General features: G+C 40.9%; 1 long non-coding RNA gene and 1 pseudogene across 4 annotated transcripts in view; one reads left to right on the top strand and one right to left on the bottom strand.

The window, feature by feature from the left end:
- The window catches only part of LOC102161653, a 218,035-nt gene that overhangs the window by 70,839 nt on the left and 122,154 nt on the right, over positions 1 to 25,042 (bottom strand). The window lies entirely within an intron of this gene.
- Positions 14,274 to 15,249, top strand: LOC100626303 (annotated as a pseudogene).

Below are 25,042 nucleotides of genomic sequence, written 5' to 3'. Positions count from 1 at the left end.
GTTACCTGAACACAGCTATGACCATGGATGTTTGTGTTCCATAGGTTGGGCTCATTTATGAGAAAAACTTCTGAAGGTTTGCTTTCCTGCCAACAAATTACTCTGAAATGAACCAAACATGGGAAAATATGCATGTCACGTGGCAAATTCCTATGAACCACCCTCTAACTGTTTTTATCATGAGCAATACAACATATGTAGTCAGAAAAATAAAAAAGATTAAAATAGAATTAGTATTAAGTATATTCGGTTAAATGTCATAAGTATACGAAATGGTAAACCTCCCCCAGAGATGTCTTACAGAAGTCCACGAAGCGCTCCACTTCCGTCGCACAGGGAGTAAGAATGCTGTTTCCATGGACTGACAGTCGTAGCATTTACCCCATTAGTATTCCTGCATGAACCGGTATTTCTAAAGCTAAACCCCCAAATTTGAAAACATTCTTTTTTTTTTTTTTGTGCTCAAACCTCCTTTTGGGAAAGCTGCACATGAGTGGTTCCGGCTAAATGATTTGCCTTTTCTGTATTTTAGTCATATAAACCATGGTCAGAAAATCTGCCTTTCATTTTAAAAAAAATGACAGTATAGACTAGTGCATTTTAACATCTGTCTACAACTGGGCTTCTGTGAGAAAAAAACCCTCTTAAACCTTCTTCGTGGCATGAGATCGGCATTAAGGATAAAATACTCTCAGGAGAAAGGACTCATGTGTGTGTGAATTGATAGAGTTGAGGATGTTGAAAACAAATAATTATTTCCCAGACTCCCTCCCCCGCTGCTCTGCAGCAGCACAGGTAGCCCCCTGGGTGAATGGTGCCTCCCACCTCCGCAGAGCCAGCACGAGGGCCGGGGAGGAACGAGGACTCAGAGCCAGCACGAGGGCTGGGCAGGGATGAGGAATAGCCCCCTGTGGTCAGTGAGGAGGCCCTAGGATGGCATTTCCACCACGTGACAAGCCACTCCTGGGAGAAAGTGTTCTCAAGGATTTGTAATCCATTGGATCTTGATCTTTGGGGAAAAAAGGCACAAGAAAGCACCTTGGGCATTTTAGATGAGGGAGCTCTACCTGGCTAAGAACACCTGGATTCCTTCACTTACGGACCAAAAATAAAGAACAATCAGATGGCAGATGTCCTGAGCAACTGTCACCCCAGACTGAAGCAAAACTGATGACTTCAGAGGTGGAATTAGTATCCTTTGATTAACCTCCTGGGTCAAGTAGGATTCCTTAGCATTCTTCTTTTTCTTTTCTTCCTTTTTTTTTTGCTATTTTAGGGCTGCACACACACCATATGGAGGTTCCCAGATGAGAGGTCCAATTGAAGCTACAGCTGCTGGCCTACCCCATAGCCACAGCGACATGGGATCCGAGCCACATTTGTGACCCACACCACAGCTCACGGCAACGCCGGATCCTTAACCCATTGAGTGAGGCCAGGGGTGGAAGCCACATCCTCACGGGTTCATTAATCCCTGAGCCGCAAAGGGTACTCCCCAAGCATTCTTCTTTTTCTTAAAGCACAAATTCAGTTTAGAATGGGCATATTCCTGTTTTACTGAAATCCCAGCAAGGGAAATGCACTCTGGAGACATGGGTGTCCATGGTATTTTATAGGCATTTTGAATTTCTAGTTCAGGTTCAAGAAAACTACAATGGTATTTACAACAAACAATTTGCCTCAACTATGTGGTTTCTAATTATAAAGGCAAAAAAATGTGTGTGTGTGTGTCCGTATGAAAGTACATTCACTAAATGCAAAGGTTTTCATCTTTACACACATAGACACACACACATACAACACAAAGAAAAAGAAGATTCTTGAATGAGGCTTAGAGTGCTGATAAGTAGCAAAGGCAGGAGTCGAACATAAGCAATTTGGCTCCAGAAAAACACTTTTCAGCTCCAACAGAGAACTATTCATTTCTACAAACTTCAAAGAAATAAGCGTTGTGTCATTAAAAATATTCACTTGAGAAGAGTTCCTAAGACAGCAGAGTAGGAAGACCCTGAGCGCACCTCCTCCCACAGTCCCAACAAAATTATACCTGTTTACAGAGCAACTATCCATGAGACTAGCAGGGAAGATCTTCTACAGGTAAAGAATGAACCACAGTGAGATGGGTGGAGGGGCCGTATAGCCAAGACCCACCCCCGTGGGGTGTGTGACCCATAGACGGAAGGATAGTCACAAAGGCAGAGGTTCCCCCCAAGGGCACGGGAGTTGAGCCCCACATCTGGCCTTCTCCGGAAGATGAGCCCCAAGAACACCTGCCTTTGAAGGCCAGAAGGGCTTGTGCACCTGAGAGGCAGAGGGCTGTAGGAACAGAGACGTGTTCTTAAAGGGGACACACAAAATCTCACATACTCTGAGGCGGAGCACTGAGGCAGAAATTTGGAAGAGTATGGGTCAGAATCACTTGCTGATCTTGGTGAGACTCCCAGAGAAACAGGAGGCCACTTGGACACTTTTGGACACACAGATGCTTGTAGCAGCCATTTGGGGGAGCTTGTTCTAACATAACGACACTGGTGCTGGGAAGCACCATTTTGGAGTCCTCTCCCTAGACCATGAGCACTGGGACCTGGCCTTGCCTATCAGGTGGTCAGCACCAGCTCTGGGCTCCCTTAGACCTCTGATCAAGATGTGCAGGGACTTTGCACTGACCAGCAGTGGGTTGTGGCAACTCCCAGGACCCCTAGGTCCCACAGTCAGCCCAGCTGAGAACTAGCATCACTAACTAGTAAGCCACAAATAGCCCTGGGATTCCCCAGGCCATGCAGCCAGCCACCTGGGACTTGGTCCCATCCACTGGTAGACCAGCCCACTATTTTCAAGGCCTTAGCACCACCTACTAGTGTGTTGTCACCAGCCTCTGGATTTCTGGAACCCTGCAGCCAGATGCATCAGGACACAACTTCACCCTCCCAGTGGGCCAGGGTCAGTTTTTTTTGTTTTGTTTTTTTTTTTTTTGGTGTTGTTGTTGTTGTTGTTATTGTTGCTATTTCTTGGGCCGCTCCCGCGGCATATGGAGGTTCCCAGGCTAGGGGTTGAATCGGAGCTGCAGCCACCAGCCTACGCCAGAGCCACAGCAACGAGGGATCCGACCCGCGTCGGCAGCCTACACCACAGCTCACGGCAACGCCGGATCGTTAACCCACTGAGCAAGGGCAGGGATCAAACCCGCAACCTCATGGTTCCTAGTCGGATTCGTTAACCACTGCGCCACGACGGGAACTCCAGGGTCAGTTTAAGAACCCCCCCAAGTACCATAACCAGCTGCTCTGGGACTCCCCAGGCCAAGCTGCCAGCAGTTGTCCACATCAGGACCCAGCCTTGCCCACCAGAAGCTGACAGCCTTCACACAAAGCAGTGTCTGCTAGCCAACCAGGTTAGGGACCAGCCCACCCACAACAGAAGGGCCCCACTCAGCCCACATAGGGGGCACCTCTAGATCATTCAGCTCTGGTGATCAGAAACGAATGTGAAGATCGGCCCGATGGGACACCTCCTACAGAAGGCCACTTCTCAAATATCACAAAATACAGAGGAAACAACAAGATAAAACCCCAGAAGAAGAATTAAGCAAAGTTGACATAAGCAACCCACCCAATAAAGAGTTCAAGGTAATGATCAGAATAATGCTCAAAAACTTGGGAGAAGATGGATGAACACAGTGAAAAGTTTAACAAAGAGTTAGAAAATATAAAGAAAAGCCAAACAGAGCTGAAGAATACACTAACTGAAATAAAAAATACACTGGAGAGAAGTGATAGTAGATTAAATAATACAGAAAAATGGACGAGCAAACTTGAAGGCAGAGAAATGGAAATCACACAAACTGAACAGAAAAAAAAATGTTTAAATACGTTTTTAAAAACAAAGACAGTTTAAGACCTCAAGATAGAGGGACCAATTAAACAATTTTTTTCTGATTAAATAAAATCAGAAATGAAAGAGAAGTTACAACCATAGAAATACAAAGGATCATAAGAGATTACTATGAACAATTATATGTAGATAAAATAGCCTAAAAAATGAATAATTTCTTAGAAATGTATGATCTCCCAAAACTGATACAGGAATAAATATAAAATATGAACAGACAAGTGAAACAGATCAGCAAGGAAACAATTAGTAGTAAAAGAAAAAGTCTCAACAAACAGAAGTTCAGGAACAAACAAGTTAATGTGAATCCTACCAAATATTTAAAGAAGAGATAACATCTATTTTTCTCAAACTTTTCCAAAATATTGCAGAGGAAAGAACACTTTCAAACTCATTTCATGAAGGTAGCATCGCTCTGATACAAAACCCGAAAAAGGACATCACAAAAACAAAAATTATAGGTCAATATCACTGATGAACCTAAATTCAAAATTCTTCCACAAAATATTAGCAAACCAAATTCACCAAAATATTTAAAAGAAACATAATGATCAAACGAGATTTATCCCAGAGATGCAGAGATGGTTCGATATCCACAAATCAATCAATGTGATACACCACATTAACAAACTGAAGAATAAAAAACATATAATCATCTCAATGTATGCTCAAAAGGCTTTTGACAAAAGTCAACATCCATTTATAATTAAAAAAACTCTCAAAAAAGTGGGTATAGAAGGAATATACCTCAAAAAAATAAAGGCCATAAATAACAAGCCTACAGCCAACACTGTATCCATCGGTGAAAAGCTGAAAGCATTTTCTATAAGATCAGTAACAAGCTGGATGCCTACTCTTGCCACTTTTATTCAACATAGTATTGGAAGTCCTAGCCACAGAAAATAGGCAAAAATAAGAAATAAAAAGAATCCAAATTAAAAGAGAATTATTAATATTCACACTGTCTTCAGATAACATGATATTGTATATAGAAAATTCTAAAGATGTCACCAAAATATATTAGAAATAATAAATTAATTCAATAAAGTTGCAGGATAGAAAGTTAACATACGGGAAACTTTTGCATTTTTTTTTACGCAATAGCTATCAGAAAGATAAATTAAGACTCAACTATCAGGAGTTTCCTCTGTGGCACAACAAGATAGGTGGCATCTTGGGAGCCCTGGGACTCAGTTTCGATCCTGACCCAGTATAGTGGGTTAAGTATCTGGCATTGCTGCAGGTGTGGCTTAGGTCACAATTTCATCTCATATCTGATCCCTGGCCCGAGAACTCTATATGCTGCAGGATGGCCAAAAAAGAAAAAAAAAGAAAAAAGAAACTAGCTCAAAAAAAAAAAAGAAAAAAAAAAAAAAAGAAAAGAAAAAAAAAGAAACTATCATAACAACAAACTATCAGAACGATAACTTAAGAAAACAATCCCATTTACAACTGCACCAAAAATAATACCCAGGAATAAACCTAACTAAAGAGGTAAAAGACCTGTACTTCAAAAACTATAAGACACTGATAAAAGAAATTGAAGTCATAAACAAATGGAAAGATTTACTGTGCTCACATATTGGAAGAATTAATACTCATAAAATAATCATATGCCCCAAGACACTCTATAGTTTCAATACAATTCCTATCAAAGGCACTTTTCAAAGAACTAGAACAAATTATTTTAAAATTTGTATATAAAATTTGTATATAAACACAAAAGACCCTGAATAGCTAAAGCAATTTTGAGAAGAAAAACAAAGTCATAGGAATCATACCCTCTGGTATCAAACTATACTGCAAAGCTACAATAATCAAAACAATAGGTTATTGCCACAAAACAGATACATAGGTCAATGGAACATAATAAAGAGTCCCAAAATAAACACACAATTATATGATCAATTAACTTTTGACAAAGAAGGCAAGAATATATAATAGGGAAAAGACAGCCTCTTCAATAAATAATGTCAGGAAAACTGGACAGCTACCTGAAAAGGAATCTAGCTGGACTACTGTCTCACAGCATATAAAAAAATAAAATCACACTGAATTAAAGACTTAAACGTAAGACCTAAAACAATAAAACTTCTAAAAAAACACATGGGCAGTATGCTTTTTGATCTTAGTATTATTTTTTGAATATGACTCATCAGGCAAGGGAAACAAAAAAACAAATGGAACTACATCAAACTAAAAAGCTCTGCATGGCAAAGGAAACCACCACCAAGATAAAATTTTGCCTACTGAGAAGAAAAGATATTTGCAGATGGTATTTCTGATAAGGGGTTAATATACAAAATATACAAAGAACTCATAAAACTCAACACAAATAAACAACCTGATTCTTCCCCCCCCAAAAAAAAATGAGCAGAGGACCTGAATACATGTTTTTCCAAAGAAGACATACAGATGGCCAACAGACATGAGAAAAGATGCCCAACAATACTAGTCATTAGGGAAATGCAAATCAAAACCACAATGATATATTACCTCTTTGTGTCTCAATGGCTATTTTCAAAAGACATTAGACATTCCCATCATGGCATGTCATGGCATCATGGAGCAGTAGAAACAAATCCAACTAGGAAACATGGGGTTGTGGGTCCAGTCCCTGGCCTTGCTCAGTGGGTTAAGGATCCGGCGTTGCCGTGAGCTGTGGTGTAGTTCACAGACGCAGCTTGAATCTGGCTTTGCTGTGGCTCTGGTGTAGGCCAGCAGCTGTAGCTTTGATTGGACCCCTAGCCTGGGAACTTCTTGGGAACCTCCATGTGCCGAGAGTGCGGCCCTAAAAGGACATAAACCAAAAAAAAAAAAAAAAAAAAAAAAAAGACATTAAATAGTAAGTGTTGGTAAGGATCTAGAAAAAAAGGGGACACTTGTGAAATGTTGGTAGAATATAAACTGGTGCAGCCACTATGGAAAACCTTATGGAAGTTTTTCAAAAAATTAAAAATAAAAACTCTTAAGATCTAGCAATTCCACTTCTGGGTAGTTTTCCAAATGAAAATAAGAACACTAGTTCAAAAAGATATGTGCACACCTATGTTTACTGCAGCATCATTCAAAATAGTCAAGATGTGGAAGCCACCTAAATATCTGTCAATAGAGGAATGGATATAATGGAGGTGTGCTGGTTCTCAGGCAAGTATCAGGAGTTTCCTGACCTGGGAATAATGCTCTGTGATCCTCAGCTCCACCTTTTGTTCTCGATGCTGTTTGCTGAATAATCCTATTTTTTTAAAAATGAAAGGTATTGCGTAATTGCAGTGAGTTATAGTGAGGTCTTATCAACCTGTTCATGGCACAGCCTATCTACATGGGTGAAATTTGCAGAAACTCTTAAGAGTGAATTTTCAATCCATCCTTCTTAGGTTATCATCTACAAGGAGCTACCTGGCATTATAACACAAATTATTATATTAGTTAATTCTTTTAACTATAATAAATGCATTGTGATGTTGGAAAGATAGCATCAAAATAAGAAGAATCCTTCAATCTCGTTTATTCTTTTCTTTCTTTCTTTTTAGGGCTGCACCCATGGCATATGGAGGTTCCCAGGCTAGGGGTCAAATCAGAGCTACAGCTGCCAGCCTACACCATAGCCACAGCAATGCCAGATCTTCAAGCCACTGAGCGAGGCCAAGGGATCGAACCCTCAATCTCATGGTTCCTAGTCAGATTTTTTTCCACTGTGCCACAAAAGGAACTCCTTTTTTTTCTTTTTTCTTTCTTTTTCTTTTTTTGCTTTTTAGGGCCATACCTGCAGCATATGGAGGTTCCCAGGGATCAAATCAGAGCTACAGCTGCCGGCCTATGCCACAGCCACAGCAACAACAATCTCATTTATTAATGGAGGTTATAATGTCAAGTAAACTAAAAAATGAACTTACATACATAAGGAACAACGATATACAACACCTAGCCAGTGTTTATCCTAGGAATATGATAATATAACGTCATATTATCAGGGAAAATGAACAAACTTAAGGATAATCTAAAAAGTGCACCTGAAATGATTTGATACCTATTTCAGTTTTTTTGTTGTTGTTAGTTCGTTTTTAAGTCAAATAGAAGTAGAGTGAGATCTTGCCATGATATTAAATTTCTCAAATTAACATCACTAAGATGCTCCTCTGGAAATGTTAGCCAAAATGATTAGGTATAGAACAAATTATGAAGTATCATGCTGGAAGAAATATAGTGAAGTTCGTCTGTGCAGATGGTATTTTGATCATCTGGAATAAGCAAAATACTTGAATGCAAAACTACTGCAGACAAGGAGTGAACTGAGTGAAACAGATGACTTCTAAACACACATGGCAAAATCAGTAGCTTTCTTCTAGTTCAAGTTTGTAGGTAGTGTTGACTAAAAAAAAATGAACAACTTAAAAGTTGAGAGTTATGTTTTATCTGGGGCAAAATGACTTAAGCCCGGGAGGCAGCATCTCAAGTAACCCTAAGAAAAGTGCTCTGAAGAGGTGAGGGGGAGCTAGGACGTATTTGTATCTCTATCTGTGTGTGTGTCTGTGTGTGTGTCTGTGTCTGTATCTGTATCTCTGTCTGTATCTCTACCTATCTTGAAGAGGTGAGGGGGAGCTAGGACGTATTTGTATCTGTATCTGTGTGTGTGTGTGTGTCTGTGTCTGTATCTGTATCTCTGTCTGTGTCTATACCTATCTATATCCATACAGGAGTTTTGCAACAAAGGGCAGGTAGTAGGGAAAAAAGTTACTGCTAATAACAGAAAAGTAGACATCTCAAGTTAAGGAATTCAGTGCTTTTCCCTGCATGGAAAAATGCAAAGTCCTGGGCTCACTGAAAGCATTCCTTTGATCGGCACGTCAGCTATCTGGGGCCAGCATGCTGTGTTTTCACATCCTTAGCTTCCTCCGGGTGCTCCCTGGGGACTGTCAGCCGTCCGACGGCTGCTGGATGGCAGGTGTTCTTTGCGTCCTTCCTGAGTTCCCTCAGGGCTCACCGCCTCACCCTTGGAAGTGGCTACAATCACTGATGACTGTGACATCCTTTGTTTACTGATATGGCAGGCAATATTTTATTTCTCAGTAGAAAACATGGATCTTCCGTCTCCGCCATGAAATCCCACTGAGATGACAAGGTGTGTGTGTGTGTATAAAATTCACAACCATACTGGGGAAAATCTAAAACGAGGCTGAGAGGTGTGTGAAATTTTTGAGCATTTTTTTTTTAAGTAATGTTTAAAAGGGAATGGGATCAGACTTCTTGGGGAACCAGGGCCAAGAACTCACTCCCTGTCACCTGCTGCTTCAAACAGCTCCTTCTTGGCTCAAGGCTCTGGGGACGTGCCCTGCTGCCCAGCAGCCACATCACAGCACAGGTGTGGGCCAGGCGCAATCAGGGTAATTAGTGGAATGACTGTTGACCACCTAAGCCAGTAAATTTGCAACTTGAGGCCTGGAATCATTTCGCAAAGACTCCAGCACAAATACACATAGTATTTTGGACACAGTAGCCAAGTAGCTAATGTGCTTGATGGAATGAATCAATGGGACAATCAATAATGAAAGAAAGTTTGATGGGTGTCATTCCTTCCTCCTTCTGAAACATCGCCTGGACCTTTTTTTTTTTTTTGGCTTTTTTTGGCTTTTTTGCTATTTCTTGGGCCGCTGCCGTGGCATGTGGAGGTTCCCAGGCTAGGGGTCGAATCTGAGCTGTAGACACCGGCCTACGCCAGAGCCACAGCAACGTGGGATCCGAGCCGCGTCTGCAACGTACACCACAGCTCACAGCAATGCCGGATCGTCAACCCACTGAGCAAGGGCAGGGACCAAACCCGCAACCTCATGGTTCCTAGCTCTGCACAGGAAAACCTTCACATTACCTCCTGGCAGATCTCAGCTCTGATGCTGCCTTCACCATAAAACTTTCTCCACCAGCCCTCCTTTCTGGGATTGAAACCAAGTCCACCCCAAACAGAACTCCCCTGCTGAGCTTACGATTAACCTCTCCATCCAAAAATGTATTCCCTTTCTTGCAAGCCCCTGCTCCCCTCAGGATGGAGGAGTATCAAAGACAAGGGGGGACAGAAACCAAGCAGGACCCTGTAGAGCCCTCCCTGGGACAAAAGACCCCCCTGTCCCATCCCTCATTCCTTATTTGTCTCCAAGGCCTCCCCTGAGTTCCAAAGAGCAGACACAAGGGATTGCTAATTAGGGAAGTGAGGGAATGCAGAAAGAAAGGAAATGCAGTGAAACAAGGAAGAACTAATAGCTCAGTGATAAAAGAGTCCTAATTCCTCCTCAGGGGGTAGACATCAGAGTCTGGCGCACATCTGAGTGATTTGCAGGGACTAAGACCCCCACTCAGGTGATCAGAGTCTGGCGCACATCTCTGAGTGATTTGCAGGGACTAAGACCCCCACTCAGGTGATCAGAGTCTGGCGCACATCTGAGTGATTTGCAGGGACTAAGACCCCCACTCAGGTGATCAGAGTCTGGCGCACATCTGAGTGATTTGCAGGGACTAAGACCCCCACTCAGGTGATCAGAGTCTGGCGCACATCTCTGAGTGATTTGCAGGGACTAAGACCCCCACTCAGGTGATCAGAGTCTGGCGCACATCTGAGTGATTTGCAGGGACTAAGACCCCCACTCAGGTGATCAGAGTCTGGCGCACATCTGAGTGATTTGCAGGGACTAAGACCCCCACTCAGGTGATCAGAGTCTGGCGCACATCTCTGAGTGATTTGCAGGGACTAAGACCCCCACTCAGGTGGAGACCCCCACTCAGGTGATCAGAGTCTGGCGCACATCTGAGTGATTTGCAGGGACTAAGACCCCCACTCAGGTGATCAGAGTCTGGCGCACATCTCTGAGTGATTTGCAGGGACTAAGACCCCCACTCAGGTGATCAGAGTCTGGCGCACATCTGAGTGATTTGCAGGGACTAAGACCCCCACTCAGGTGATCAGAGTCTGGCGCACATCTCTGAGTGATTTGCAGGGACTAAGACCCCCACTCAGGTGATCAGAGTCTGGCGCACATCTCTGAGTGATTTGCAGGGACTAAGACCCCCACTCAGGTGATCAGAGTCTGGCGCACATCTCTGAGTGATTTGCAGGGACTAAGACCCCACTCAGGTGATCAGAGTCTGGCGCACATCTCTGAGTGATTTGCAGGGACTAAGACCCCCACTCAGGTGATCAGAGTCTGGCGCACATCTCTGAGTGATTTGCAGGGACTAAGACCCCCACTCAGGTGATCAGAGTCTGGCGCACATCTCTGAGTGATTTGCAGGGACTAAGACCCCCACTCAGGTGATCAGAGTCTGGCGCACATCTCTGAGTGATTTGCAGGGACTAAGACCCCCACTCAGGTGATCAGAGTCTGGCGCACATCTGAGTGATTTGCAGGGACTAAGACCCCCACTCAGGTAGAGGATGGTGACTGCAGGCTGAGCACAAACATGGAGATCCCAGACTGGCTGGAATTAGATGGACAACTAAGTTTCCGGAAGCATCCTCTGTGACCTCCCACCAACCAATCCGAAGACAGTCCATGAGCGGCAGCCCTCACCCCAAAGGTTGCTTTAATCGTCCTTCCATGCAAGCCATGAGGGAGGTCGTACCTTTGGAGCACGAGCAGCCTGTATTCCTTGCTGGGTGCTACACCTTCCTTGACCATAACCCCTTGCCAGTATATTGGTTTTGCTGCTCGGTTGGCAAGCTGACCCCAGTTCAGTTTGGTAACACGAGCACTTTAGCTCTCTGCCATTCCAATGTTTATGAAATGTTCATTTATCAAAGAGTTAATGGCTTTCTGTCACGGGCACAGCACTGTGCTCATGGAATAAAGCCATATAGTTATTTTCCATCCTAAATGCTTAAACGAAATACAAAACTAGACTTTATCTCACTGAGAGCATTTATTGATGGGATCGAAATGATAAATATTCCAGACTCAAAGTTTTGGTTCTTTTTTTCAGGTCAAGCACACTCTTTGTCCTTGACTGAAGCAGTATGTGACTTTGCCAGAATTACGGAGCATGGTGTTGTATAAAAAGAACAACAAAGGACGTCAAAGAAAGATATCTCTTGAGTAAAATCTATGAATATCTATGCTGACTTTTTAATTTAAACAGAATCCCATAGGGTGACTCAAAGGAAAGACTTGAGGCAAACACAGGACATTCAGCACTTAAAATATGGGGAAATTATCATAGGGATAATTTTGTAAATAAACCAAAGGACAGGACGTTTTATTTGCCATTGAAAAAGTACTGTGATGGACAAGAATGGTCAAAGAGACTACCATGCTTTTTTGACTGGAGAAAAAGGCACAACTTAAAAGTTGCAAGTTAAAATTTATTCAAGGTTCTTGGGAGATAGCCTCTCAGCTCGAATGAACTGCTCCAAAGATGTAAGAGAAGACCCAGGATATACAGGAGTTTTTGGCTGGGGGAAAAAGCATGTGGTTGACCATCAAAAGATTACTGCTAATTTTAAAGAACAAATTTCTCAGGTGCTGTGGTCTCTGGGTGTGTGTCAGGAGAATAATTTCCAGCAATAGAGCGGTGAAGAGAAAAGAAGAGTTTGTTGGGATGAACACTGCTAGCACAGCAGGAAGGACAACTTTCTGATGATCAGGGAGAGCCAGCTCCCCAGTTCATGGCTGTGTCTGTTTTTACAGCCCAGGGAGAGAGGAGCGATTTAGGATACACCTGCCGACCCGCTGGTTGGTTGGGGAAATCAGGGTCTCCCACTATGCTTGCTGGTTGGGTGGGGCGATGGCAAGGGACTTGTAATTCTTGCCTCGCCCAGAGGCTTTGAGTTCTACCTTCTTGCAGAGGCCTTGAAGTCCGACATCAAGTTAATGATTTCCGTGCTTTTCTATGCATGGGGCGATGCAAGGATCTGGGTTCACCGAAATTATTCCGGAGATTTGCGTCTCATCTCTCTGGAAGCTGGTATCCAAAGCACAGCACATTTCTTGTGTTTCTCCATCCTGAATTCCCCTCAGGGCAGAGCATGAGAGGCAGTCTCTAGTGGCTAATGGCTTGATTCTTGTAGAGCTGTGCTTGGGGCAACCTTCTTTGTTTCCTGGAACGGCAGGCCACCTTCCCTATCCACACATTCCTTAATATTCAGTCCCCAGGAAGAGAGGCTTAAAAATGTTAAAAGTCAGGATTCAAATGGAAAGTGTGAGGGAGCACAGGTAAAACAGATCCCTTTAAATTGGGAATATTGTCAAGGATAAGTCAGTATTTTAAAAAGCTAACACCTACTCCGACATGCATGTAATTAATCATGAATTATAAAAAGTTATCCTTTGTTCATTACTCAAGAATATACGTTGGAATTGAAGTGACTCATTTGTTACGTGTCTTTGGAGCACCAGCACAACTTAAAAATGCCACGTTGAAACTGAAAAATATTTTTACTAATTGTATTCAAATTAGAATTCTTCTGAATCATGAAAATTAAGCCAATAAAAATGACAAAGAAAACAAATATATTAGGGAATAGCCCCTTGATCCATAACATATCTACTTAGCCAACATATTATATTGTTGTCAAAGGATAAAACTGAAAAAAGAAATACCAGTTTGTCTTGTCAACTTGTTTTTGTCTTGTCTTGTCTTGTCAACCTCATGGTTCAGGGGTTATGGGCTGGCTTTTCTCAGGCACCAGTGACCTTGTCATCAAGTCCAACTTGACATGCCTCATCCAGAACAAGACGTTGTTTCTTTTGATTTTAGCCTACGGATTTGAAGTTAGCCAGTTACAGTGAACCAGTGAGATGAGGCTAACGGCTTACCATAATATGGGAAATTCATTTTAATTCTGATTTAAAAGAAGGAATAGTTTAGTGTATTTGTCTTGATATCAATGATTTCTATAACAGCTACTAATAAGAGATTTGAAATGATTCCTAGCTATTTTAGGGTCTACAGAGAATGAAAGCAGCTTTGGGTCTATGCCATAGGAGCACTGTATTTATATTTAGTGAGGCACCATTTTTGGAAATAAATAACTTTTAAAAATGTTATTTAAAAATCAGGTGTTTATGATGCAATCAGCACTGTTTTAAAATTATAAACAAACTTTCATTTGATTAACAACCAACCAAATAAGTAGGTACTATTGGTACCATTGAACATATGGAAGAAAATGAAACCAGAGGTGAGGAAATAATTTGTCAAGGTTTATAACAGATCAGATATATGCCAGCCATATGCGGTTACCAACTGCTCATTCTTAATCTCCCTGCTGTACTCTCTAAACGCCTGTTACGCCTTTTTCTGAAACACTTCCCATTCTGTCCCATTGTTCCTGGAAAAAAGGCAAAAATCCCTAAAGAGTTCCCAGGTATTCCTCTGATGTCCTTCTCCAATCCCCAGCTTCCTGGGCTCTTTGTGGCTCTCACTGTGCCAGTTGTGGGGCATTTACACCTGCTGTTCCTTCCGACCGAACATGCTTTTCCTTCCCACCTGGCCTGCTTAAATCCTACTTACTACTTATATTTCACTCAGTCCCTGTGGCTTCCTCAGAAAGGCTGTCCAGACCCCTGAACATGTCAACCTCCTTACTGCAGTTTCTGAGGTCTCATATACCAGTCTTTCATCACACTTTCCATGGCTGTAATGTCACAAGTATGTGTGTGCCTGCCACGCTGATGCCTCTCTGCCAGGCTACAGCGGCCCTGAAGCACCAGAATGGATGTCTGGTGACCTTGGAGGAACCACACCAGCAGGAAGTTAGAAAGAAGATGGACATTTGCCCAGGATGCCAAGGCCATCAAGAAACTAAAGGCATTTGCCACTGGCTTCGGGATCATCGCCGGGGGTGGTTCTGACTTCATGCGTTCTGTTCCAGCTGAGCTCAGAATGGATCATACCGCAGTGCTGCAGTTGGCAGAGAAAAATGGTTCTGGGACTGCCAGTGAGATGGAAGCCAATCCTAAATGAGAGGCCCCGCCAGGGCTGCAAGTGCTGGAATGCCTGCGGGAGGAAGGGCTGCCTCAGCTGGACCTGCAGGCACGGGGCAGACCCGCTCCTGGCCGCCAGCTCTCTTTCCCAACCTCTGCTCCCAGGAGATTACAGCTGAGGATGCCAGAGAATTCAGATAACCCCAGTGGAAGCCTATAAACCTAGTAACAAATTATGTCAAGCCAAATTAAGAATTCCCACAGTATTCCATGCAACACTGTATTATTTTCTTTTACAAACTCTCTTCTAAAATTATCCTCTTCTGTTTTATGATGGTAGCAGTACAGTTTCTTTTTTTTTTTTTTTAATGGCTGCACCCATGGCATATGGAAGTTCCCAGGCTAGGGTTAGAATCGGAGCTGTAGCTGCCAGCCTACGCCAGAGCCACAGCAATGCAGGATCAGAGTCATGTCTGCTACCTACACCACAGCTCACGGCAATGCCAGATCTTTAACCCACTGAACGGGGCCAGGGATCAAACCTCATGGATACCAGTTGGGTTTGATACCACTGAGCCACAATGGGAACTCCTGGTTTCTTATTTTGATATCCATGCAAAACAACTGCATTGTGGCAGACTATCTAATATAGTTGACTCTGGAACAATGTGGGGGTTAGGGGGACCGATCCTTCATGCAGTTGAAAATCCAGGTGAGGGAGTTCCCTTGGGGCACAGTGGGTTAGGTATCCGGTGTTGTCACTGCAGCAGCTTGGATCGCTGCTGTGGCGTGGGGTCGATCCCTAGCTCAAAACTTCCGCATGCTGTAAGTGTGGGGGGAAAAAGAATTCCAGGTATACCCTTACTGCTGGCCCTCTCTCTCCACAGCTCCACATCCACGGACTCCCCCAGGGATCATGCAGTGCCGTGGTACATATCGACTGGAGATACCTCGAGTATAAGAGGACCTACAACAGTTCACATCCATCTTTTTCAAGCGTTAGCTGTAGTAAGATGTAAGCTATCCTGGTTTTCTAAAGCAACGGGGAATCTTTCCTCCTTAAAGTCATCTGTGAGGTTCCCCCTAAAATAGCTTTAGGTCTGACTTTCTTTGGTTGGTGGGGTACTATGGAGTTTTCATAACCATTCCTACTCAGAAGAGGAACTTAGGTTCAAAACTAAAGTCTGACAATCGAGCTACAGGAGATTCTAAGAAGGCAAGAGAACATTCGCCTCTGGGAAATTCGTCTTCATTTTTTAATTTCTTTGTATCTGTAGAACTAGCAAGTGCAGAAAGTTTGCTTTATAAATCGTAACCCTCCCTGAAGCAACAACGCCTTCTGCGATTGTGCAACACGGCAGTTTTTCCAGAAAGAGTAAATCTATCACACTACGCCAGAGCCAGCGTGTATCCCCTCCCTGAAAAGCTCACTGTGGCTAGGTCCTCCCTGGAGCTTTGTCACACGCTCCCAAGGCTCTCGTAAACAACTCGTCCTGGGCCAACCCCTGTTCTCCCTGTGTCAATCTTGAGCTTTGTCTACTTAGTCTAGCTGCATACACAAGCCCAGAGCCACAAGTTTAACTGATCTTATCAGCCAGAGGCAAATGTTTTTCTGATCATATGGTTCACACAAGCAGAAGCTAAATCTTGGGACGTTGCACGTGCATAAAAGAATGCCAGTCTGAGCCTTTTCTGATGTTCACTGCATGAAAGTGTTCAAAACATCTTATAAGAACCTTCATGATTTGAATTTTAAATCTGAAAGTCCTGAGTGTCAGATAAACATATATCCTGCCAATACATATCACGCGACAACTAATTCTTGCTTTGGTGTCCCCAAGTGTTTAGTGAAATCCCTACAGAGCAGACATCTCTGGTTGGAAGAACAACCAAGCTTCCTAGACCCCCATTTCCCAGAGTGCTTTCTGGGTAAACAGGTGGAATAACTAAGCAAGTTTCCACAGCTAGGGCTGCCCACACTTGTGCTCATCACACTAACATCCAAATAACTCCTATTGTTATGTATGCTTCGAGATGTAATGCTTACGGAAGTTAACATTTCAAAATTAAAAACATACACAAGTTAAAACTATTTTCCTTTTTTTAAACGGAAGTATAGTTGACACCCAATATTAGTTTCCGGTGTAGAATTCAGTAATTTGACCTTTATATACATTACAGAATGATCAGCACAGTAAGTCTAGAAATCACCTGACCTTCAAATTATTGACTCACAACATGAGTTCAGTGTTAACTCCTAAATTCAATTACTGATGGCATTTTAAACATGATCAAAGTTGAAATAATTTAAATGCCTAAAAATAATAATAGAATACATATAGGTCACATATGTGGTATTTTAGGGAGGCACTACAGAAATAGATAACAACAGCATCATAGAAATTCTGGTCCAAGATGTCAGATTCTGGTCCAAGATGTCAGATTAAACGCACCTCTCTTTTCTGCAGATTTCATTAAAGTGATGGAAGAGGAGTTACTAAAAGATACAAACACACAATATTGAAGAGGTCTAGAAGGGAGATTTGAGGAGACAGAATACTTGAACAAATGTCAAGAAGATAAAAAGTTGAGGAAAGACAGAGGAAGAGGTGCAGTGTGTTTCCATGTTAATCAAGTAACTCCTACCCCATCGGACACAATTTCTTTACATATCAAATATTTTAATGCTCCTTTTATTATACTGAATGGAAATATACAAAGAAGGTAAATGATTCTTAGACAATTTAAAAAAAAATCAGTATAATCTTTTAACTATAATTGAAAGTATGCCGTAAGTCATTTATAATGAATTACATAACTCAGGTTTCAAATGTTCAGATATAACTCCCCTGGAAGACTTGGGGAAGTTACCAGAGGTTTGTATCATTATTTTTATGTATTAATCTACAAGCTCCAAATGCAGCATTCAGACAGGTATAGAGCTTTTCTATCACAATAATTTTGCCTTTGATTTTGGCGTTTTCTAAAATGGCAAATTTCCAAAGTTTTAGTCCTTAAAATTTTAATGTTTATTAAAACAATGTTTAAAATATGTTTTCCACATTTCCTTATAGGACCACGAATTGTCAAAAGACAATGAGAGATCATCAACACCCTCAAAGTTCTGAGAGGCAAGGATTTCAATCTTAGATTCTAAACATAGACAAACTATCACACAAGGCACGAATAAAAACATTTTCAAGCATGTGATAACTTAGAGTAGTGTTTACTTGTGAAGTCACTTGAGGAAGGATTTTCATAGGTCAGTCTCCCAAAGCAACACAAAGAAAAACAACAAAATCAGAGAGTAATCCTTGAAAGAAAAATACAGGACAATCTGGAAATGACTGGGTTACTATATTGAAAAAGTACAGAAAATTTGCAATATGCATGGAGAGCAGTTGACCTAGAAAGCAGTCAACCAGATTAGAATCTATAAATAACCTGTCAGGAGGCTGAAGGGAAGAAGCTGGGGGAGGGGGCATGCAGTGGAAAAGAAGTACCATTGAAAGGCTGGGAGACCAGGAGACCAGGAGACAAATATTACGAGAGGAAAACAAGGAATCATAACTGAAATAAAAACACAAAGGTTTTTAAGAAACTTGTTTCATATATGGTAAGTGAGTCCATTTACAATGCAAATGCTAAAAAAAAATTATTATGATTCTTGGAGTTCCCATCATGGCACAACAGAAACAAATCTGACTAGGAACCATGAGGTTGCCGGTTCAATCCCTGGCCTTGCTCAGTGGGTTAAGGATCCGGTGCTGCCGTGAACTGTGGCTGTGGTGTAGGTCGCAGACTTGGCTCGGATCTGGCATTGCTGTGTCTGGGGTATAGGGCAGCCGCTGTAGCTCCGATTAGACCCCAAGTCTGGGAACTTCCATATGCCACAAGTGTGACCCTTAAAAGCAAAAAAAAAAAGCAAAAAAAGAAAGTTATTATGGTTCTCAACAAGAGGCTAAAAAGACTAAAAGTAAAAGAGGTTTAAAAAACATAAGGAACTGGCTGAAAATGACATTTTTATTATCAAAAGAAAAAGAAAGATGGTGAATGATCACTTTAGTGAAAACCCAAATGTGCCAAACTCAGAGCAGAAAACTGTATGAAACATAGCATAATGTCTGAGCAACTGCTGAAGGATAAGAAAATCTTGAATCAATTAACTGCATACTTGTTCTTCAGCTGGAGGAGAGCACAGATACCTCTTTACACACATTGGTATTGCCACAAACCCTGCCTGCTCTGTGTCACAGTGGAATGCCTCTCTGCCGAAACCACAGCTGGGGACATAGTCAACAGTGTCTGGCAACGTGGCCTCCAGAACGATGGGGAAAGCACCAAATATTTGACTGTGTTAACTGTATGTGTCAGCTCGGCGAGCCTGTGGCACCTAGACGTCTGGTCAAACGCAAGTCAAGATGTCCTTCTAAAAGTATTTGGTGCGTGTGTTTAACCTCTAAAAGCAAGTACACAAAAGAGATTTCCATCGCTGATGTGATGGGCCTCATCCGATCAGCTGCAGCAACATTTGAGATGTTCCTCTAAAAGAAGGGCTCTGCCTCGAGGTTAGAAACCCAGAAATCCTGCCTGAGATTTGCATTCTGGCCTGGTACATGGATTTCAGACTCAAGACTTCAATGTCAACTTCTGCTTGAGTCTCCAGTTTACGAGCCTGCCCTATAGCTAAGGACCAGCCAGCCCCCATAATCACATGACCCAATTCCTTAAAATCAACCCCTCTGGAATCTCTCTCTCTCTACCAGTCTATCATCTCCTCTTTGCCTGTTTTTCCAGAGAATTTAAACTGATACACTGTGTTTCTAAGACTCCTCCAGAGATTCAGCTCCTCAGGATTCAGGGAAGTGGCTTTTCCTTACTTTCCAAGTTGCTCTTGCAGAAATCATACCTTCTAACAATTGGGTTACATGAGCCTTGAGGGGATCACAGGCCTGCATCCAAAGAAATGGAAGTCTGTATTCCTAGCACTTCTCTCCAGAAGGATGTGAGATGCACAAGCAGCAGGAAGAAGAGAGAGATAAGTGGTTTCCTTCCTCCTGCTGCAGACTCAAGTCTTGTGCCTCAGAGTTGCCCTCCTTCCAAGGTGCCCTGGCTTATGGGCGGCCTTCTTACCTGAGAGCTGGTGGTTCTTTAAATTTGTTTCAGTGTTTCTTCCAGCCCACTCTCCATCTTTGCCCTTCTTACCACCAGTAACAATGAGTAATGGCATATGCTTTGAAGTTTTTGTTAGTTTTTTTTTTTTTTTAAATCTTATATAAACTTGGTTAGCTTGACTCATAATCCATTAATCATTAATTGTTCCTGGGGAATTTGGCTAACTAAAACCTGAAAGATGAAGGAAAATTTCAGTATCTTTTTGCTCTCTTATTTCTAGGTATATGACATTAGGAATTTCGTCAAATTTTTTTCTAAATTTTTGAGAATCTATACCAAAAGGGACAGAGTATTTGACCTTTTTTTTTTTTTTTTTTTTGTGGAAGACTGGAATTCGTACTTTTATATTCCATTAGGAATCAAGAGACAAATTATAACTCATTTTTAACTTGTTGCTGTTGAAATTTTTTTCTTTTTAGACTGACTCCCATCTCCCTATCTCTACCCAAGGTCCCATCAAGATAATCCTGATATCTTAGTGTTCTCTTTGCTCCTTCACAGGAATGCCAAGGAAAAGCAGCATGTTTCCCAGGAATGAAGGAGAGAGAATCTACCAAGACTAAACTAACAGACAGAAGAATCATTACAAATGAATGAGAGAGAAAATGAACGAGGAAGAAAACCATTAAAAATCTTAAAAAGGAAATGGATGACTGAAGCTACACAACATCAGCAAGACATGTGTGTGTGAGCTACCCTTTTTGTCACACAAATCTCAGGCCTGGTCAGTAGGGCTACAATTAATTTTGAAATTCAAGTCACTTTAATCTGTGTTGGATTAAAATTAACTGCCCCCTAACAATGATATATCAGAGAGGGAATGTAAACAAACAATCCCTTTTAAAATCACATAAAAAAATACTTAGGAATAAACCTCACCAAGGAGGTGAAAGACTTATAGGTTAAGAACTACAAAACATTAATAAAGGAAATTGAATATGATTCAAAGAAATCAAAAGATATCCCATGATCTTGGATTGGAATAGTGCTAAAATGGTCAGACTATCCAAAGTACTCTATAGATTTAATGTGATTCCTATCAAATTACCCATGACATTTTTCACAGAACTAGAACAAATAATCCTAAAATTTATATGGAACCATAAAAGACCCAGAATTGCCAAAGCAATTCCAAGGAAAAATAATAAAGCAGGAGGCATAACCCTTCCAGATGTCCAACAATACTACAAAACTATAGTAATCAAAACAGTGTGGTATTGGCACAAAAACAAACATATAGATCAATGTAACAGAATAAAGACATAAACCCACATACCTATGGTCAATTAATCTTTGACAAGTGAGGTAAGAACATACAATGGGATGGAGTTCCAACTGTGTCTCAGCAGGTTAAGGACCTAACATTGTCTCCGTGACAAGGCTTGATCCCTTGCCTCACTCAGTGGGTTAGGATCCAACTTGGCTGCAAGCTGTGGTGTTGGTCACATATTCGGCTTTGATCTGGTGTTGCCACGGTTGTGGCATAGGCTGTAGCTGTGGCTCCAATTCAACCCCTGGCCCAAAAACATACAATGCAGGTATGGCTGTTAAAAGGAAAAAAAGAATATAAATGGGAAAAAACAGCCTCTTCAACAAGTGGTGTTGGGAAATTTGGACAGCTGCATGCAAATCAATGAAGTTAGATCACGTCCTCACACCAAACACAAAAATAAACACAAAATGGCTTTAAAATACAAAATATAAAACATTGCACCATGAAATTCCTAAAAGAGAAGATAGGCAAAACATTCTCTGATATAAATTACAGCAAAATTTTCATAGGTCAGTCTCCCAAAGCAACACAAAGAAAAACAAAAATAAACAAATGGGACCTAATCAAACTTAAAAGCTTTTGCATAGCAAAGGAGGCCAAAATAAAATGAAAAGACAACTACAGACTTGGAAAATATTTGTAAACATCAAGGGCTTAGTTTCCAAAATATATAAGCAGCTCATACGACTCAACAACAACAACAAAACCCCAAACAACTCAATCAAAGAACGGGCAGAATACCTAAAAAGACGTTTCTTCAAAGAAGACATGCAGATGGCCAAAAGGCGCATGAGAAGATGCTCAAATCACTAATTACTAGAGAAATACAATCAAAACTACACTGATGTACCATCTTACACAGGTCAGAATGGATATTATTTTAAAAAGTCTACAAATAACAAATGCTGGAGAAGATGCAGGGAAAAGGGAACCCTCCTCAACTGTTGATGATAATGTAAATTGGTGCCACCGCTATTCGAAACTGTTTGGAGATTCCTCAAAAAACTAAAAACAGAATTACCAGATGATCCAGCAATCTCACCCTTGGGCATAGATTTAGACAAAACTATAATTTGAAAAGATATGTGCACCCTTATGTTCATAGCATCACAGCACTATGTACAACAGTCAAGACATGGAAGCAACCTAAATGTCTATCAACAGACGAATGGATATATGCGGGGGGAGGGTGTGTGTGTGTGTGTGTGTGTATGTTTGCGCATATATATATATATATATGTATATATATATGTATATATATATATATGTGTGTGTGTATGTTTGCGCATATATATATATGTATATATATATGTATATATATATATATGATGGAATATTAGCCATAAAAAAGAATGAAATGATGCCATTTGCAGCAACATAGGTGGACTTCACTTATTATACTAATGAAGCGAGTCCAGAAAGAGAAAGACAAATATATGATATCACTTATATGTGGAATCTACAAAACAGAAACAGGCTCACAAATATAGAGAACAGAATTGTGGTTGCCAAGAGGGAAGGAGAGTTGGGGAGAAAAGGACTGGAAATTTGGGATTAGCAGATGCAAACTATTACAGACAGAATGGAGAAAGAGCGACATCCAACTGTAAAGCATAGGGAATGATATTCAATATCCTGTGATAAACCACAACAGAAAAAATATTAAAAAATGTATACATATGTGTAACTAAATCACTTTGCTCTACGGAAGAAATTAATACAACATTGTAAGTCAACTCTACTTCAACGAAATTTTTAAAAAGTTATGTCGCATGTACTACTTGTGAGCAGGGAGGTGAAAAACACTAGAAAATCCCTCTGCTTTTAGACTCTAGGACATTTTCCGTTGGTATGACTCCTCAAGTCTTCCACATCCATTTTCTTTATGCCCTGAAAGTTCTCAGAGGGCATCACTGCAGAAATGCCAATATCCTCATGGCGAGGAAGGTTGCTAAAACTTTCTGCTTATAACTCCACACAAAGAGGAAAAGCAGGAAGCCACTGGCATCCTGGGTTCTAAAGGCACGAGATCCTGCTGCACGGATTTATTTTCATCGTACATAGCCTTCAGAAAAGTTTAAATGGATATCAGGGCATGATTTAAGGCAGTAGTTCTCGAACTTTAGGGGGCACAAGTTGCCTGGAGGGTTTGTTAAAAGTATGATTTCAGGAATTGTCCCTGAACTTCTGATTCAGCAGACCTGGGCTGAGTCTGGGAATTCTACCAGGTTCCACGGTCGCGCTCATGCTGCTGGATTAAGGAGTGCACACTGAAACCACTGGTTTAGAGAAAAACAGGCGCTAGATTGCATGCTATTCCTTTCATGGGACCCCAAAGAAGGTGATACTCTATTCACTAGATAAGGAAAAGGATTGTGATTCTCTCTTGAGAGGTTTTTTCACTAGTTGCAAGATTATTTAATAGTTTACAACAATTACAAAACCAACCCTAATGAGAGGCTGTCCTTCTCTTGTTAACATTATTTTCCCCTTATTCTGGATTCCAGCTGAGAAGACAATATTGTTTACGAATCTCCTTCTCATTTCTCTATTAGAATCATTTGATTTTAGCCATTATACTGCTAAATCACCACTTGGAAGTTTGCATTACTCTTATTCCATATATTCCCAGGGGGGAAAAAAAATCAACAGCTTTCTGTTCTGTTATTTCTTTCTTTTTTTTTTTGTGCAATCAACTTCTGTGGTTTTTTTCCCAGAAAAATAGTTTGGCTCATATAAAATACTTTTTCATCATTTCCATTGGTTTCCTCTAAAAGTAATCAGCTTATTCACACATTCTGTCTATTGTGCTTGATATAATAATTTTAAAAACCCACCAATTCATACCCCTTAAAAAGGCAGCATGGTACAGAAGAACAATGTCATTCGACCATTAGAATAATTCAAGTATGGAGCGGATTTTGCCAGTGAGAAGCCCCATGGTGTTTTGCTCATCACTGCCTCTCTCTGGACCTTAGACGTCCCACTGAAAAACAGGGATGAGCTGGGATGGTTGCATACGAAGCCAAAATCTCTTCAAGAATCTAACTGTTATGGAAATTTTTAAATGGTTACTAATAGATATAATGAATTATATAAATAAAGACTAATTTGAATGTTGTAGGTTGCACAATTATTATAACCTCAAGAACCATTTAACATAAGATAAATTATATTAAAGTTACCCTTATTTCCACAACTTCTATATTAAAGATTACTAATTTTAAGTTTTCATAAATTTACTTCTAAGGCTCTGAAATTTTATACCTAAGGAAAAAAACTTCAACCTGGATTTTGAATTAATTCCCAGGTATTTTAAGTGCTTCAAGGTTGTTATTGCCTAACTGAAAACTTTCTTTGCTGTAACAAAGATTAACAGTTTAGCAGATATTTTGAATTTGATTGGATGTATTTCAGGCTGAATATATCAGTGATAGCCATCACTGTTTCTTTTCTATAGTTACACAATTTACTAAAAACATGGACATTTTGCTACCTGGAAGTATAGCTCATAGAGTAAAAAGGAATTTTTGAGATAAAGTGTAATTTAATCTGCAATATATCTTAATATATTTTAAAAATAGAATTTTGTTACTAATTTTCAAAACCATGTTCTTAAGAGCACATTAAATGTAGAAATCTACTCAGAACAGAAAAAAAAAAAAGCCATGGTATTTCCTTAACTTATCTCTTAATGCATTTTCAGTTGCATGTAGCTAACTATAGGCTGGTTACATAAACACATAGGCAACATTCATATAAACAGTTAGTTGAATTTTTTCCTCCGAAACTCTCC

Source organism: Sus scrofa, chromosome 16, assembly GCF_000003025.6.
Source record: "Sus scrofa isolate TJ Tabasco breed Duroc chromosome 16, Sscrofa11.1, whole genome shotgun sequence".
In the NCBI taxonomy this organism is placed as follows: Eukaryota; Metazoa; Chordata; class Mammalia; order Artiodactyla; family Suidae; genus Sus; species Sus scrofa.
This window is presented reverse-complemented; position numbering and strand designations above follow the sequence as displayed.